At 26.5% G+C, this 15,041-nt stretch overlaps 1 long non-coding RNA gene across 1 annotated transcript in view; it reads left to right on the top strand.

Annotated features, from left to right (window-relative positions):
* Nucleotides 1–14,273, top strand: part of LOC122508298 — a 73,218-nt gene extending 58,945 nt beyond the window's left edge. The window contains exon 5 of the long non-coding RNA XR_006302210.1: nt 14,203–14,273. This is a non-coding gene — a long non-coding RNA (uncharacterized LOC122508298). The remainder of the gene's footprint in view (nt 1–14,202) is intronic.
* The last annotated feature ends 768 nt before the right edge of the window (nt 14,274–15,041 follow it).

Genomic DNA, 15,041 nt, shown 5'->3' with positions numbered 1-15,041 from the left:
GTTTGTAACAATAGAATGAATTATTATTTAGTGTATAAGTAGTTTTATTATCAGTAGCAGCCACTACTACTTTTGATGCTGACGATAATGATACTGTTGTTAATAATTAAATGAATTAAACAGATTTTAATTAAGCATATTTATTGATAGCAGCAGCTAGAGCTACAAATGCAGCAGTGATGAATTATTTTCATCACTGATGAAAATAATTCATCAGAAATATCAACTGCTGTCGTTAATAATCATAAAAATAATAATACAGATCATCATTAAATTTGAACTGATTTATTAGGTGTAGGTGTTGATACTTTTAATTCTGTTGATAATTAAACGGATGATCATTCTACTACTACTACTATTGCTTCTTCTTCTTCTTCTTCATTTCTCCAGTTCCTAAAAGAACATTGCAACCCATACAGCGAGAGATTAATAAATATGTCTGCTTCATTGTTGGTCTTGTGATATCTCAAGAAAGAGAACATCGAAGAAGCTGTGAAACGTGAATGCTACTGTGGCTCATTTCGTATGCAGAATTGCGCGTCACTTCGCATCTATAGGTTGGCAGGTGGGTCGTTCTAACGACTATATTCATATTATATATATGTATATAGATATAAGCGTGGGTCCGTCGATCTTCACGGGAAGCAGACGATCAGCTTGGCAGGCATGAAGTTCGCGCAACGTCATGCAAATCATATCATTCACTTCCGTCTTTTGTACTCCACAGTCTTGTACTAACGTCTTCCCTTGAGCATCTCCCACGCCCCACAAAATGTTAGGGATGCTCTCGCAACTAAAAAGGGTGATAACCCAGAAAGGGATTCATTGTTATGCATACCGAATGTCTATCAGATACAAGCTAATGCATAATTCTAATCTTGTATTGTGAAATTACTAATTTATTAGAATCACTATTTCTCTAGTGATTGATCAGCATAATTTGATAAATAATATTTATGACAATTGCAAATTGCGTTCTCTTTTCGTTTTATGGGTGTTGGTAATGTAATTTCGTTTCTAATATATTTCTAATCAAACTACTGATAATGACAATTTTTGAATTCGATTTTATTATTTCATTTTTCCATTTGGCAATAATATTCAAGAGTTTTATTTCGTCTCGGCGCAATACTCTGTAAACCGTTAGGAAAAATTCGACGTCTGGAACCCTTGAGAGATTGAAATGACTCTCTCTCTCTCTCTTTCTCTCTCAACAATGGTAAACGTGCTACACAAAATACAAAGCCCAGAGAGAAAGAAAAAAAAACAAATAAATAAGAAAAGAAAGGGAACGAGATATGGAAACTGCCACTCAGAGACGAAACCGCGAGTCTTGCGATTATGTAAATGTTGTTCACGGAAGCGCAACAGATGCCTCCCGCTTTTATTCTACTCTGCCACGCATGTATCCCTTAATTCCAAAAAAGAAGGAAAAAAAACATAATATCAACGACGTGCTCTTTTTCTTGATATATGTATACATATTGTTTATTATCGTCTAACAAATGTCGTTAAAATTTCCGAGATTTTTTTTTCTCTTTTTTGTTATCTGTCTCTTTGAATTTTCTTGAAAAGAGTATTTCGTTTCATTAAAGAGATACACAATATTGTTGGCTGAATGGGATTAATTTCATTTTTTTCTGAGGCAGAAATCCGAGGAAATTGAAATAAGTTTCGTTTTTGTTATAAATAAAAAATATTAAGGTTTATTTGAAAATTGGAATACATAATAATAATAATAAATATACATAATAATATTACTAAATTTAAATAAAAAAATTAATTTATATTATAGTAATATCTAATATATTAATATTGTTTAATAAGGTGGGTGATTTTTACATTGTCATCACTTGAGAAGGTATTTTTTCAACTTTGGTTAACAATAAATATTTAAATTTTTCTCTAAACTTGAATTCATAGTTGCCACAGAGCCTGGAAATCCTGGAAAACCTGGAAATAGAATGGAATTTAAAAAAATTTCTAGAATTTCGCCTGTTTTTAAAAATTTTTAATAAAATTTTAATTTAAAATAATTATTCAATGATTTTCACAAATAATAACATCTTTTACAAGGATTCAATTATTTTCATAAATTCATAATAAAACTCATCGCAGACTTTCAATTATTTTTAATTTTGAATACAATTTTAATGCAATTCCTCAAAAAATGTAATTATTCTTAAAAATTTTATTAAAATTCAGCAAAAAAATTTAATTATTTAGAAAACTTTTGCTACAATTTATTTATTACAATTTTAGTGTTATTTTCAATACATTTTTAATTAAATTCTTTAAAAAAATTGAATTATTTTTATAAATAATGAAATTCTTTGTAACAATAAAATTTTTTTCAAAATGATTTTCATAAAATTCTATGTAGAAATTAAATAATTTTCAAAAATTTGTCAAAATTCAATTATTTTCAATGTCTACTATTTCAATAAAATTTCACAAAAGAATTCAATTATTAAAAAATATATTTTAATAAAATTCGTCTCAGGAATTCAATTATTTTCAAAAGTATTCCAATTCTTCGCAGAAATCCAATTATGTTAAAAAATTTACAGAAATTTTAATTATGTATAAAAAATAAAATTCCTCTCCGAAATTCAATTAATTTCAAAAATTATAATAAAATTCTTGGCAGAATTTCAATTATTTTTAATACAATTTTCATCAAATTTCTCAACAAATGAAATTATTCTTAAACATTTTATTAAAATTTGTCAAGAGAATTAAATTATTTAAAAATTTTGTTGATAAAATTCTTTATATGAAAATTCAATTTTAAGAAACATTTAATTATTTAATAAAATATTTATTTTTGTAGTTAAATAATTGAAATCTCGTAGAATTTTCTAATAAATATTGATTTAAAAATCAATTTCATTTAAAATTTTAGATTATAATTGAATATTGAAAGCATTATAGCGTGAATTTTTAGAAATAATTGAATTTTCAAAAGGTTTCAAATTAAAATCACTGAAAATTTGAACTTTTCATACTTTTAATTAAGAATTCTGTAGAATTAATTTTTTTCAGAAAGTTTAATGGAATTTTTTTTAATTATTTAAAGTTTTTAATTTATAATACATTTAATTGAGGACTGTCAGAATAATCAAAATTTCATAAAATTAAATTGTAAAAAAAAAATTTGAAAATTCTCAAAGAACTTTTTCAAAAATTATTTTTAAAAAATTGACTTAAAGAAGAATTTTAGTTGAAAATTCTAGAAATGAATAATCGTAATAATGAAAATAATTTTTTGAAGAAGTTACAGTAACAAAGTAGCAAGTTTTAATTATTATAAAACATGAAGAAAGCGATCACTCCAAGTCGAAGACTCGGAGTGATCGATATCTTCATGTTTTATAATAATATTCTTATAAGTTATTGAATTTCAAATTTTTGAAAATTTTAATTTATATATAAAAAAATTATAATAATTAAATATTTATTTAAAAATGAAGTTATTGATATTCTCGAATAATTTTCGTATTAAAAACCTGGAAAAATTCCGTTTTTTAACCTGGAAAACCTGGAAAAGTCAGGGAACTTGAAAAGAGCAAAGGCGTGGTAACCCTGGAATTAGCATAATTACTAATTTAAAATTTAAATTAGTGACTGACTTTTTGCTTTTGATTTTTGAATTAGTAAAGTTTACTAAAAAAACGCAATTTCTGCTAATTTATTAGTTGAATTTACTAATTCAAACGCAAAAAGTCAGTCACTAATTAAAATTAGTAAAAAATTTTATTTATTTTTATTCAAATTTAATTTAAATTTATAAATTAAATTTAAACAGTGAGTGGACACATTTTTTAAAAATTCAAAATAGCGGATTTAAGATGGCGAATTTTAAGTTAAGATTACTTTCTAGGTAATTTGTCGAAATTGCCTTCAATAGTAATTTAAAAAAATACGTTGAGCAAGCATTTTCTTTGAAGCTGATTTCTAAAATTTGTACTAAAAAAAAGATTTAAAAAATACATTAGTATTAAAATAAATCAGGGCTGTCCTATTAGGAGTCACGTTTGCAAACGCGGCGTTTTTTTTTTCATGTATAGTCAGGGACAAATCGAATTAAATTGAAGCATAAAAAGAAAAATAATTGAATAGTAAGAAGAATAAGAAAGAGAGAATAGTTGGGAAGGGGATAAAGGAAAAAAATGGATAAAAATTTCGATCTCCAGTCAACATCGAGACATGATGTGAGGTTTGCCCGTTTTGCCGATTCGCAATCGCGACACGGGCGGGATTAGCCGATTGAATAATTCATTGTCGTCGGCCTTGTCAAAGAGTGTGCCCGATAGTGTATTTCCTTTCGTATTGTCTTCGTCTTTCCTCTCTCATTCCATTTCTGATGCATTCTCCTATATACCTTCGTAGTTACTTTTTATTTCAAATTTTTTTTTTTTTTATTCCTCTTTTTCTCCATCTCGATTTTGTTCTCTGGTGTATATAGTTTGTCTTTGTCGCTCATTTCTCAAGAGGAGGCACACTTAGAAAGTGCCTATCTTTCTTGCTCTCTTTCTCTCTCTCTCTCGTTCTCTTTCTTTCTTTCCTTTTTTCTTTCTCTCTCGTGTGAGCTGCTTGCAGACGACATTTTTCACAAAGCCAGCACTATTTTTTTCGAAAATAAAAAATTGTTTGCGTAAATGTATATGAGCATCATCTGCGTTGGTGGATCAGTAACAAAGAGTTATTGTCATCATTGAAAGATGATAAATTACAAAAGTGAACTAAGCATTAAATTTTCAATAGTACAATGTAAAGGAAAGATTAGTCACAGAATTTTGTCCAGTAATAATGATAAACACTCTCTTTGAAAATTCAATTTGAAAATTTATTTAATAAAATTATAATCAGTCAATTACAGGCGAAATTTTTTTTTCGATTCGGTTGTCATAATGTATAATACCTAATTGTATTGTAGAAATAGAAAAAAAATGCATTCCTTGATTTTTTTTCCTGATAAGAAATGAAAAAAAAGAGTTAATTGACATAAGAAATGGACAAAAGGGAAATTTGAATTTTTTTTTCTGCAAATAAGAAATGAATAGAGAGAGTAATAATTGTAATAAAAAGTACATATAGAGGGAGTAAGTTGCGTCTGCAGTGGCTGGATAATAATACCAGAATTGGAGAACATGCAGCTTAGCCATCTGAGGCTTCCACATGAGTCATAGGTCGCAGAGGGAACATTATCGTTGCAAGTGTGCCCCTGCGACCAAATTTCAGAGAAGTGCATCGAAATCACTATGGCCAATTGCACTGGGATTAATCACGCAATTTCTCTAACGAGCTGCTTTCAAATAATGATAATAGTAATAATTATAGGCAATTGTAGTTTTCAATTTGGAAAATTGTTTTCGTAATTTATTCACGAAATTAATAATAATAACAATAATAAGTGTAATTATTATTATTACTAATAATAATTATTATCTACCGGATAGACTAGAAAGAATAGGAATTTTTTTATTCCATATATCATCCTCCGATTATTTATTTCATCACAATTCAAAAATAATTATTATTATCATTATTATAACTAATAATATTATTAAAATAAGTTATAAAAATAATAATAATATTTTGCGTAAAACATTGTTGATTATCTGTTAAAGTGAGAGTCAACATAAAATTACTTGATCGAACCCCCGGTTTTTTTTTTAAATTACAAAATTATGAAAAATTATATAAGAATAGTATAAATTTAAAAAAATTTTAACATCACAAAGATATTTGAACTTGCAAGATTAATGTGCAGTGCTGTTTCAAAAGGCGGAAATAATAATTTAATCGAAATGGTAAAACTTGAAATATTGTATTTCTTTTTCCTTTTTTTGTATTTTGACCGCAATTATCAACGCCTCGTGAAGTATAATCATGTCACTGAAAAGTCGCTATGGTATAATTCACGGATCGTAAACCTAAAAGTGATGAGTCTTTATTTACCATATTATTATGGCGCGCGAAGACCGCATGAATATTGACGTGTTCTTTCATTATCGTATACCAATCATTCTCCTCGTTGGATGCACACAAGATGAAAAAAAAAGAAAAGGGAAAAAAATCTCTAAGAAAACGAACCTATACTTACACATGTATATATTCTATCGCGTTCTTTCAAAGCTAACCACATTCCTCAAGAAAATCATCGTTATAAATTTAAGTCTCTCCCTCTCTCGAAAATTCGTTTGTACTTTTGCAAAACGAGTTGAAAAAGACGATATTTTGTTGAAGGGAATTATCATATTTATGATTGTGTAGATAGAAGACGCTCCTTTTGTCATTTATTTGAATGAGAAAATTTTTTATTTAAATAAATTAACAAAAGAATATATTTTAATAAATGTGGAGAATTTTTATTTAGAGAATTAATTGGAGTATTAAATATCGTTTTGCTAAAGTTACAAAAAGATACAATTTTGAATTTAAAAAAATGTTATGTCGGTTCTTTTTTCGTTCTTGTATTTTGCTGTTTTTCCCTTTTGTGAATTTCTTTTCCTGTCGCTTTGAATTGCTCTTTTTTTCAAGAAAGGAAAGAATTTTTTTCACGAACCGCATTCAAGAAAAGAAAGAATTCTTTTCTTGGAGAGAAAAAAAGCGTTGGGAAGGAAAAAGTTGATAGCGGTCACCAATCAAAATATTAAGCCTACTCAACTTTGCTTAACCTGGTTGATCTCAAGAAAAGTAATTTTAAGTCTTGAGCAGAAAGACCTGACAAAGAGGAATCGAATAATTTCACATTTAACGACCTCAGAAAGACACTGGATATAGCGAAGTCGGAATACCAATAACGAGATAAAAAAAAACCAGGATTTTTACATCCGTAACTAATGCAAATACAAGGGAAAAGAAAAATAATCCTGAATCATGATATTTTCACAGTCCACGTTCAAAGAGCATTATCAAGTTGTATTTTAAGTATTGGCTTGTTTTTTGTTCCGACCATAAAAGCGGATATATACCTGCAGACAACGACAAGCCTCTCGTGTTTCTACGGAGTTCTTTGGTGAACGCGCGTGCCTTGGCGGAAGCTGTGACACGATTTCCCTCTCAGGAGGACAAATAGAAATGGCCTTTGGGGAGAAGGAGCGCGTGATAACGACGAACGAGAGTTGCTGCTCATCGCCCTTCCTCCCTTATTCAAAGTACACTGGAATACCCACAACAAATACCATAATATTCCAGAATTCACCTTTTAGGTTAACTCACACACACACATATATATATATATATGCCTATTAAGCAACCCACCTTTAGCCCCCAATGAGTTTACTCTCCACAATATGCTGTACAAGACAAGGTTCATATAGTAATTTCGCTCCCCCAATTTCTGCGCACACCTAAAACCTATTAAACACACCAAACACCTAATGGAACATTAATTTCGTCGTGAATTTACTACCGAAGGTCACTCGGGATGACCCAAATGGTCTTTTCTTTGTTTCTGTATATTACAAAAATGAGTTTAAATCATTGTTTTCTGCTGTTATTGTTGCTGGTCAATAATTAGAACGATTTATTAATATTAAAAAATATATATAGTTGTGCGTTTACAAAAATTTGTCTACTTTTACGAAATTATAAATTGTTTTATATTGTAAAAGTATAAAATTTTAATCGAAATTAAAAGACAGGGTTCCGCGATGCTTTCATACAGCCCTGGCGGAGAAACGATCCCATCGCGTTTGTGGCGCGTGCGCTGACCCCCCACCACCGTCTCGTTTTTCGCATATAAAAGCCGAGCGTGGAACAGGAAAGCCAGAACTATTCGAGAGTTGCCGTAGCAAAGATTATTATTAACTATGTTAAATTCTTAATCTTTTTAAATAAATTTTTATCTATTAAATAAATCTCATGTATGTAAATTAATTTTATTTAAAACTACCTTTTTCGAAAAAAGGAAACAAAAGTATTTGAGTTAAAATTGGTTTAAATAAAAATTATTTTATTCATTTGATAATTATTTTCATAAAATACCTATAGATAAAAAATATGTTAAAAAATATTTTTTTAAAGTATTTTTAATATTTTCCAAAAGTAGAGTAAATTTTTCAGTGACCTAAAATTCTGAATAAATTTATTAAATTCTCTTTAAAACTAACATTGTCATATTAAATATGACTTTACATTATTAGAATTGCTTTCTTGAATTTTATATTATTAATTTGTTTACACACCCATTTTGATAAGAATATATTTACATTTCATCAGAATTCTTACCTTGTTAATTAATTATGCAGCTATTTTTATGACAAATTGTAAATATTAAATGTACACAATGACGAAAAGAGTTATGTCGACCAAAATACAAAAAAACGCAACACTTCGTGTCGAATTGCGTGAGCCATGTTCAAATAAGTAGGGTTTCAGTGTAATTAATTTTAATCGTAAAATTTTAATCAAATATTATAACAGTTGAATTATTATAAAAAAACGAAAAATGATAAAAAAAATTTGGTTGTTAAAAGAAGGTCTATAAATTGGAAATAGTTTAGTTGGCATGTTAGACTGTTTGATAGTTTCCGTTTGTTGAAAGATGGAAGTCCATAGAGGAGTCTTACTGTTAGTTTTGCTTCTTGTAGAATTTAATACTTTCTGTTTATCAGAAGACTCGAATCATTCCGACAATGGGACTATGGTAAATTGAAAAATCTTTTAATTTTGACAAAAAGTTTATAATAGTTTTAAATTTGTTGCTGTTATTGTCTTTATTATTTTTATTATTTATATTATTATTCTTTTGGTAATTTTATTGTTTTTATTATTCTATTGTTATTGCTTTTTTATTATTAAATTAAAATGTAATTTTTTAGGAAGACATATTTTTGAGAGAGAGATATAACACAAATATTGCTACCAATACAGTTGACAATCTTTTTGTACTTTATAAACATTTGGATACAGTAAAACACGTCAGTAATTCAATAATTGTCGATCAAAAGGAAAAATTTGAGAAAGTAATGATTATTATAGGAAATGAATTAGATTATGGCATAAAATTAGCTAAAATTTTGAGTAATAATACTAGAGTACTGCCAGAGAGGAAAGAAAATTTTTCTGACCTTGAACAATTAATGTACACCGAGATAGTTAGAAATTATTATTTATATTACAATGAGGATATAAAACTTTCCTTTTTTGTCTATCCTAAAAATATGCCGAATGAAATATTATCAACATATCTGACAAAGGTAACTTTGGAAACAATCGAAACATATGTAATTGCCCTAACATGTCAAGAATATAGCGATGAGAACTTTAAACTTATGCTTAGAAGAGCATCAGAAATTGTACACTTCAATATTTCAGATAAAGTTCACATTGAAAAACGACCATCTTATTTATTTCATGGATCAATTATTTTTATTCCAATAAATGTATTAAATGAAAGTGCAATAAATGAAATAGAAGAAAAATTTTTCCACAAATTTATAAAAAATCAAGTAGAAGTTGAAAATTTTTCAAAATCAACTACAGCACTTTATGAGTTTTGGTGTGGTATTAATTTTTCGAATGAGGATGTACAAAGTCATCATCATTGCATTGCAATATCTGAATATCTCAACAGAAAATATCGAGGCCTTCCCATTCAAATAACAAATTTTTCCTACAATCTGCAAGGAGAAAGTATTTTACAATTTGTTAAGAGAAATAGTGATTTGATAAGATTTTCTAATCCCTTTAAGCTTTCTGATGAAAATTCAAGATCGTTAAAAAAGGGACTTTTCTCTATGAGAAATAATTTACTAATTGATCATTCATTATTTAATATGTCATCATTAAGTAGTGTATATTATTTCGAAAGGAATTTCGATTTTCAAATTAAATCTGATGAATTCGTATCATATAATTGTAAAAAAGAAATAAAACTGTCATTTAACAAATTAATCTGTTTCATGTACTTTATGTCCGACATTAATTACAATTCAATTATATGGCAAAATATCTTAAATAGATTTGTTAATCATAATTTGCAAGTGAAGAAATCATGGCTTAAGAGATTAATAAATATGTACGAATCGAGTGTGAATAATAATGATATTTCTAATGAAATGTCCAAAATATATAAAGATGTTTCAAGTTTTAATGGAAGTGACAGATTTTTATTGATGAATGCTTTTATTACTGTGCATAATTCAATGAATTGGAAAATAGATGTTTTATGCTCTCCACTGAGTATTAATGGAACCTATAAGTTGCAAGCTAAGGGAAATATTCTAAACTTGCAACAAATTTTAAATAGAAAGGATTGTCCTGGAAATGTGACAGTTTTAGAATTATTAGCTCTTGAGAAAATTATCATTAATACGGATGTATCAAAATTATTGTCAAATATTTCGCTCGTTCTAATTGCGCCAGTTTGGGAAATTCTTCGTATTGATGTCTTAGACAAATGGAATACAATTAAAATGTTGGGCGATTACCATTCGGTGAGTTTAGAAAAATTTTCATTTGAACGATCTTATAAAACAAGTGAATACATTTTTTTTGTAATTGTAAATTTAACTGTAACAGGCTTCACAGTCTGTCCCCTATTTCCCTAAAAGTCCCCTTTTTTTAATTTTGACCTCTAAACGTACCCTATTTTGAAAATTTCCCCTATTTTTTTCGTAGCAGGAAATCAATTATTTTCAATAATTTTTAAGTAATTTTGCAAAAGAATTCAATTAGCTTGATAACCAACAAAATTCTCCCCATAACATCAATTATTTTAAGGATTTTTTATAAAATTCTTTCCTAAAATTCAATTATTTTGATAAATATTAAAATTCTTCTCTAGAATATTCAATTATTTAAACAAAATTTAATAAAATACTTTGCACAAGTTCAATTATTTTTATAAATTTTAATGAATATCTCGTCAAGAATTCAATTATTTTTATAAATAGCAAAATTTTTCGCCAAAAATTCAATTATTTTCAAAAATTTAAATAAAATACTTTGCAAAATTTCAATTATTTTCAAAAGTTTTTCGCAATTCAATGTTTTTAAATATTTACTATTTTCATAAAATTTATCAACATATTTAATTATAGAAAATACTTCTTGATACAACTCTATAAAAAGATTCAATTATTTTCATAAATAATAAAATTTCATTTACGAGTTCAATTATTTTTATCGCAGAATTTCAAATATTTTTAATACAATTTTAAATAAATTCCTTGAAAAATGCAATTATTATTTAAAATTTTATTAAATCTTGTGGAAAGAATTCAATTTTAAGAAACATTCAATTTATTCAATAAAACAGTAAAATTCGTTGCAATAATTCAAATATTTTCATAAATAACATTTATTTCGTCGCAGAAAATCAATTATTTTCAAAAATTTTTAAGTAATTTTGCAAAAGAATTCAATTAGCTTGATAAACAAAAAAATCGCATAAATTCTTCCCATAAAATCAATTATTCTAAGGAATTTTAATAAAATTCTTTTCCAAAATTCAATTATTTTGATAAATATTAATATTTATGAGAAGAATTCAATTCTTTTGAAAAATAATAAAATACTTTGCAGAAATTAAATTATTTTCAAAATTGTTTAAAAATTTTCGTCAAGAATTAAATTATTTTTATAAATAGATAGGAAAATTCTTTTCATGAATTGAATTATTGTCAAAATATTTTTTTAAATTCTTCTCAAGAAGTCAATTATTTTCAAAAATTTTAATAAAACTCTTCTTATGAATTCAATTGTTTTCAATAATTATTATTTAAATTCTGCTCAGGAATTCAATTATTTTTAAAAAATTTAAGAAAATTCTTCAAAAAGTTTTCCATTATTTTCAAAAATTGTTATAAAATTCTTTAATATAATAAACTTAATTAAAATTTTAATTAAATTCCTTAAAAGAAATTAAATATTTTCAAAAGTTGTTAATACAATTCTTCGTAAAAATTAAATTTTAAGAAACATTTAATATTATTTATTTTTGTATTTAAATAATTGATTTCTCGTAGAATTAAATTCTTGTTTTTCGTACTTTTAACTAACAATTCTGTGGAATTAATTTTTTAGAAAAAGTTGAATTGAATAAAAATTGATGTTATTGATTTAAAGTAGAATTTTAGTTAAAAATTCTAGAAAATGTTAATTGAATTGAAATGATACAAGTAATTTTGAAAAAATTACAGTAACAATATTCTTATAATAATAAACTAATGATTTTGTCAGTCGGTCATCTTTATGTTTTATAATAATAGTCTTATGAGTAGTACTTTATTTAACTAATTTTTATGGTCCCTTAAAAGTCCCCTATTTTTTAAATTTTAAGTCCCCTTTTTTCCCTAAAATACTTTTTAGAGGCACTGTGAAGCCTGCTGTAATTAAAATTAAATATATAAATTGTAATTTTTCTATAAATTATTAAAGTTACAAATTATTATATTTGTATAAATAATCATAGTTGTATAAATTATATTTATATAAATTTGCAAACGTATGAATTATTATAATTAACTGTAAAAAAGTACTACGCTTATTGACGATTGAAATTTTTTTTTAGGTACCAGAATATTTTTCAATTTTTGATTATGAAAGGACAAATGAAACCTACGATAAATTAGAATTTTTCGATAATCCCAATGGATCATTCTTTGGAATAGTTGATACGATTTTTAAGGGAAATAATTTGTATTTTACTGTAAAGAATAACGAGGACGTGTTTAAAATTTTTCATTTAAACAAAAATATTATTTGCAGTAAATCGAATTTAGTTGTGAATAATGAGAAAACACACGCGTATAGAGACTTTAAACCGTATTGTTCAACAAAAACAAAAATTCACGATTATAGTGAAACTTTGAAAATTTATAGAAAATTTGTTCTAAACAGGTTCTTTGAAGATAGTCCACATAAGTCTGTGGGTATTTACAGAAAACTCAATAATAATGAGTATTTTGTGAAATTTTTGAATACACCAATTTTTATTGACGAACTGTATCAAATAGAAAAATATTATCTCAATCTAGAAAAAAAAGGATATATGGAAAAATTATTAATTATGTTATATGAGTCTTGGATAAATGGAATGAGAATTTATAAAAATAAGCCAAATTACAGAGAGGAAAGAAATGATTATAAAATAATTCATTCTAGATTATTGGACATTGCTCTGTTAAAATTGGATAAACATTTGCATTAAATCTAAAAAATTAATATTATTTTTATCTTTATTATTATTATTGTACTATTAGTTATAAAAATAAATGTTTTTTTTTTGAAAAATTGATAAATATAAAATTTTCTAAAAGACTGGGTTCCGTGATACATTCATACTGCCCTGGCGGAAAAACATTGACGTTGCGTTTGTAGCGCATGCGCCTCCCCCCACCATTGCCCTGTTCTTTGCATATAAAAGCCTAGCGCACAGTAAAAATTCTTCAGACGCAGACGCTCTTACCACGAGTATTGTTATCATCGTTCATTTACTAAAAATTATTTTAATTACTTTAATTAGTATTTCAATTAAAGTTTTTATTTACTAAATAAACCTGACACAATCTGTGGATAAATTTTATCAGAATCTATTTTAACAAATAGAATTTAATGAATGAAATCATTATACATTTTAGAAAATTTTTTTTCAGAGAACAAAAATATATTTTTGTAAGAATTCTTTTTGGTAAAAACTGTTTGATAATTGCTTTGTTGCCACTAATGAATGTAAGGGAAGAGCAGCATGTTTAAACAATAAATCACTGTTTTGCCAATGACTGAACATTGTTGCGGTATTGTAAGCCGAAGCTTACAGGAAAAGCTCAAATGTGCTAACGCTGATTCAGTCATACGAATAAAACAGTTATCAGCTATAAATAAAAGCGCAATCCACACAAACACTCACACTTTCAAATTTTTCGTAATTTTCAATTTAAACTCATGTCGTAATCAAATGAAAACCAAAAAACTGCGTGGACTGATAACAAAAGCTGAAAAAATAAAACAAATAAAATATTATGAATAAAAATGTGTATTTTTCTGTTTTTAGTTAACATTTATTTATTTATCCACTTTACTATTATTCAATTAACTATTTCCTTGTTTATATATTTATTTATCTAACTACTCAACTATTTACTTTTTTATTCATTTAGATACTTATTCATTATTTTATTTGTATATTTATTTATCTTGTATATTTTTTTAACAGTAAATTTAATTTTCTATTTTTTTTTGTTTCAGTACGGCATTTATTTATTGAAGCTGTCCCGTAAGTCATGGAAACTGCAAAGGTCTCGCTAAGAAAATTGGTAAATTTTTTTTCTTAATAAAATATAATATTGTATATATATTTGATGAATTGGGCATTTACTATTTACTATATATTATATAAAATAATATACATTATATAAATTAATATATATTATACAAATATAACAAAAAGGTTTATTGCCAGCCTCCAATGGCTGGCCTAGGTAGGGCACATAAATTATGCTAATGCCTCGCAGCACTATAAGAATCAATTTGAATTCAGTTAACGTAACACGACTGATTTGAGCCGGGGGGCCACCTGCCTCTAAGTGGAGGCAGATTTTTTTTTCTTTTCTCATTTTTTTTTCTCGAAGTATTAAATTCCCTTAACGAGTGTGCCGCACAAAGTTCTGCCTCTAATTTCCATTACATCAAAATTCTTCGCGACTTGTTTACAAAAAATAATATCAAGAATTTGTCCCATTTGCGCAATAGTATATATATTTTCACTGCACAGCAGGCACACGGATTGGCTAATTAATTTAATGAAACGAGCGCCATTAACCACGCTCCTTCTCGCGTTGAAATCAAGCTAAAAACCCTCTTCTATATATATATGTATATACAGAGAGAAAGAGAGTCTGCTAACTTTTCAGCAAGAAAAGGGTCAAAATTAGAAAATAATGTCGTTGGAAAATGTTTGAACCTTCATTATAGAATTGCCACCATGAGTCTTTATTGCAAGTAGAAGAAAAATTAGTTAATTAAATTATTTCAATTTACGATATTAATTAATTCTTTTACTTCATTAATTGTTTCATTATTCATTT

Source organism: Leptopilina heterotoma, unplaced genomic scaffold, assembly GCF_015476425.1.
Source record: "Leptopilina heterotoma isolate Lh14 unplaced genomic scaffold, ASM1547642v1 Lhet_114, whole genome shotgun sequence".
Taxonomy (NCBI): Eukaryota; Metazoa; Arthropoda; class Insecta; order Hymenoptera; family Figitidae; genus Leptopilina; species Leptopilina heterotoma.
This window is presented reverse-complemented; position numbering and strand designations above follow the sequence as displayed.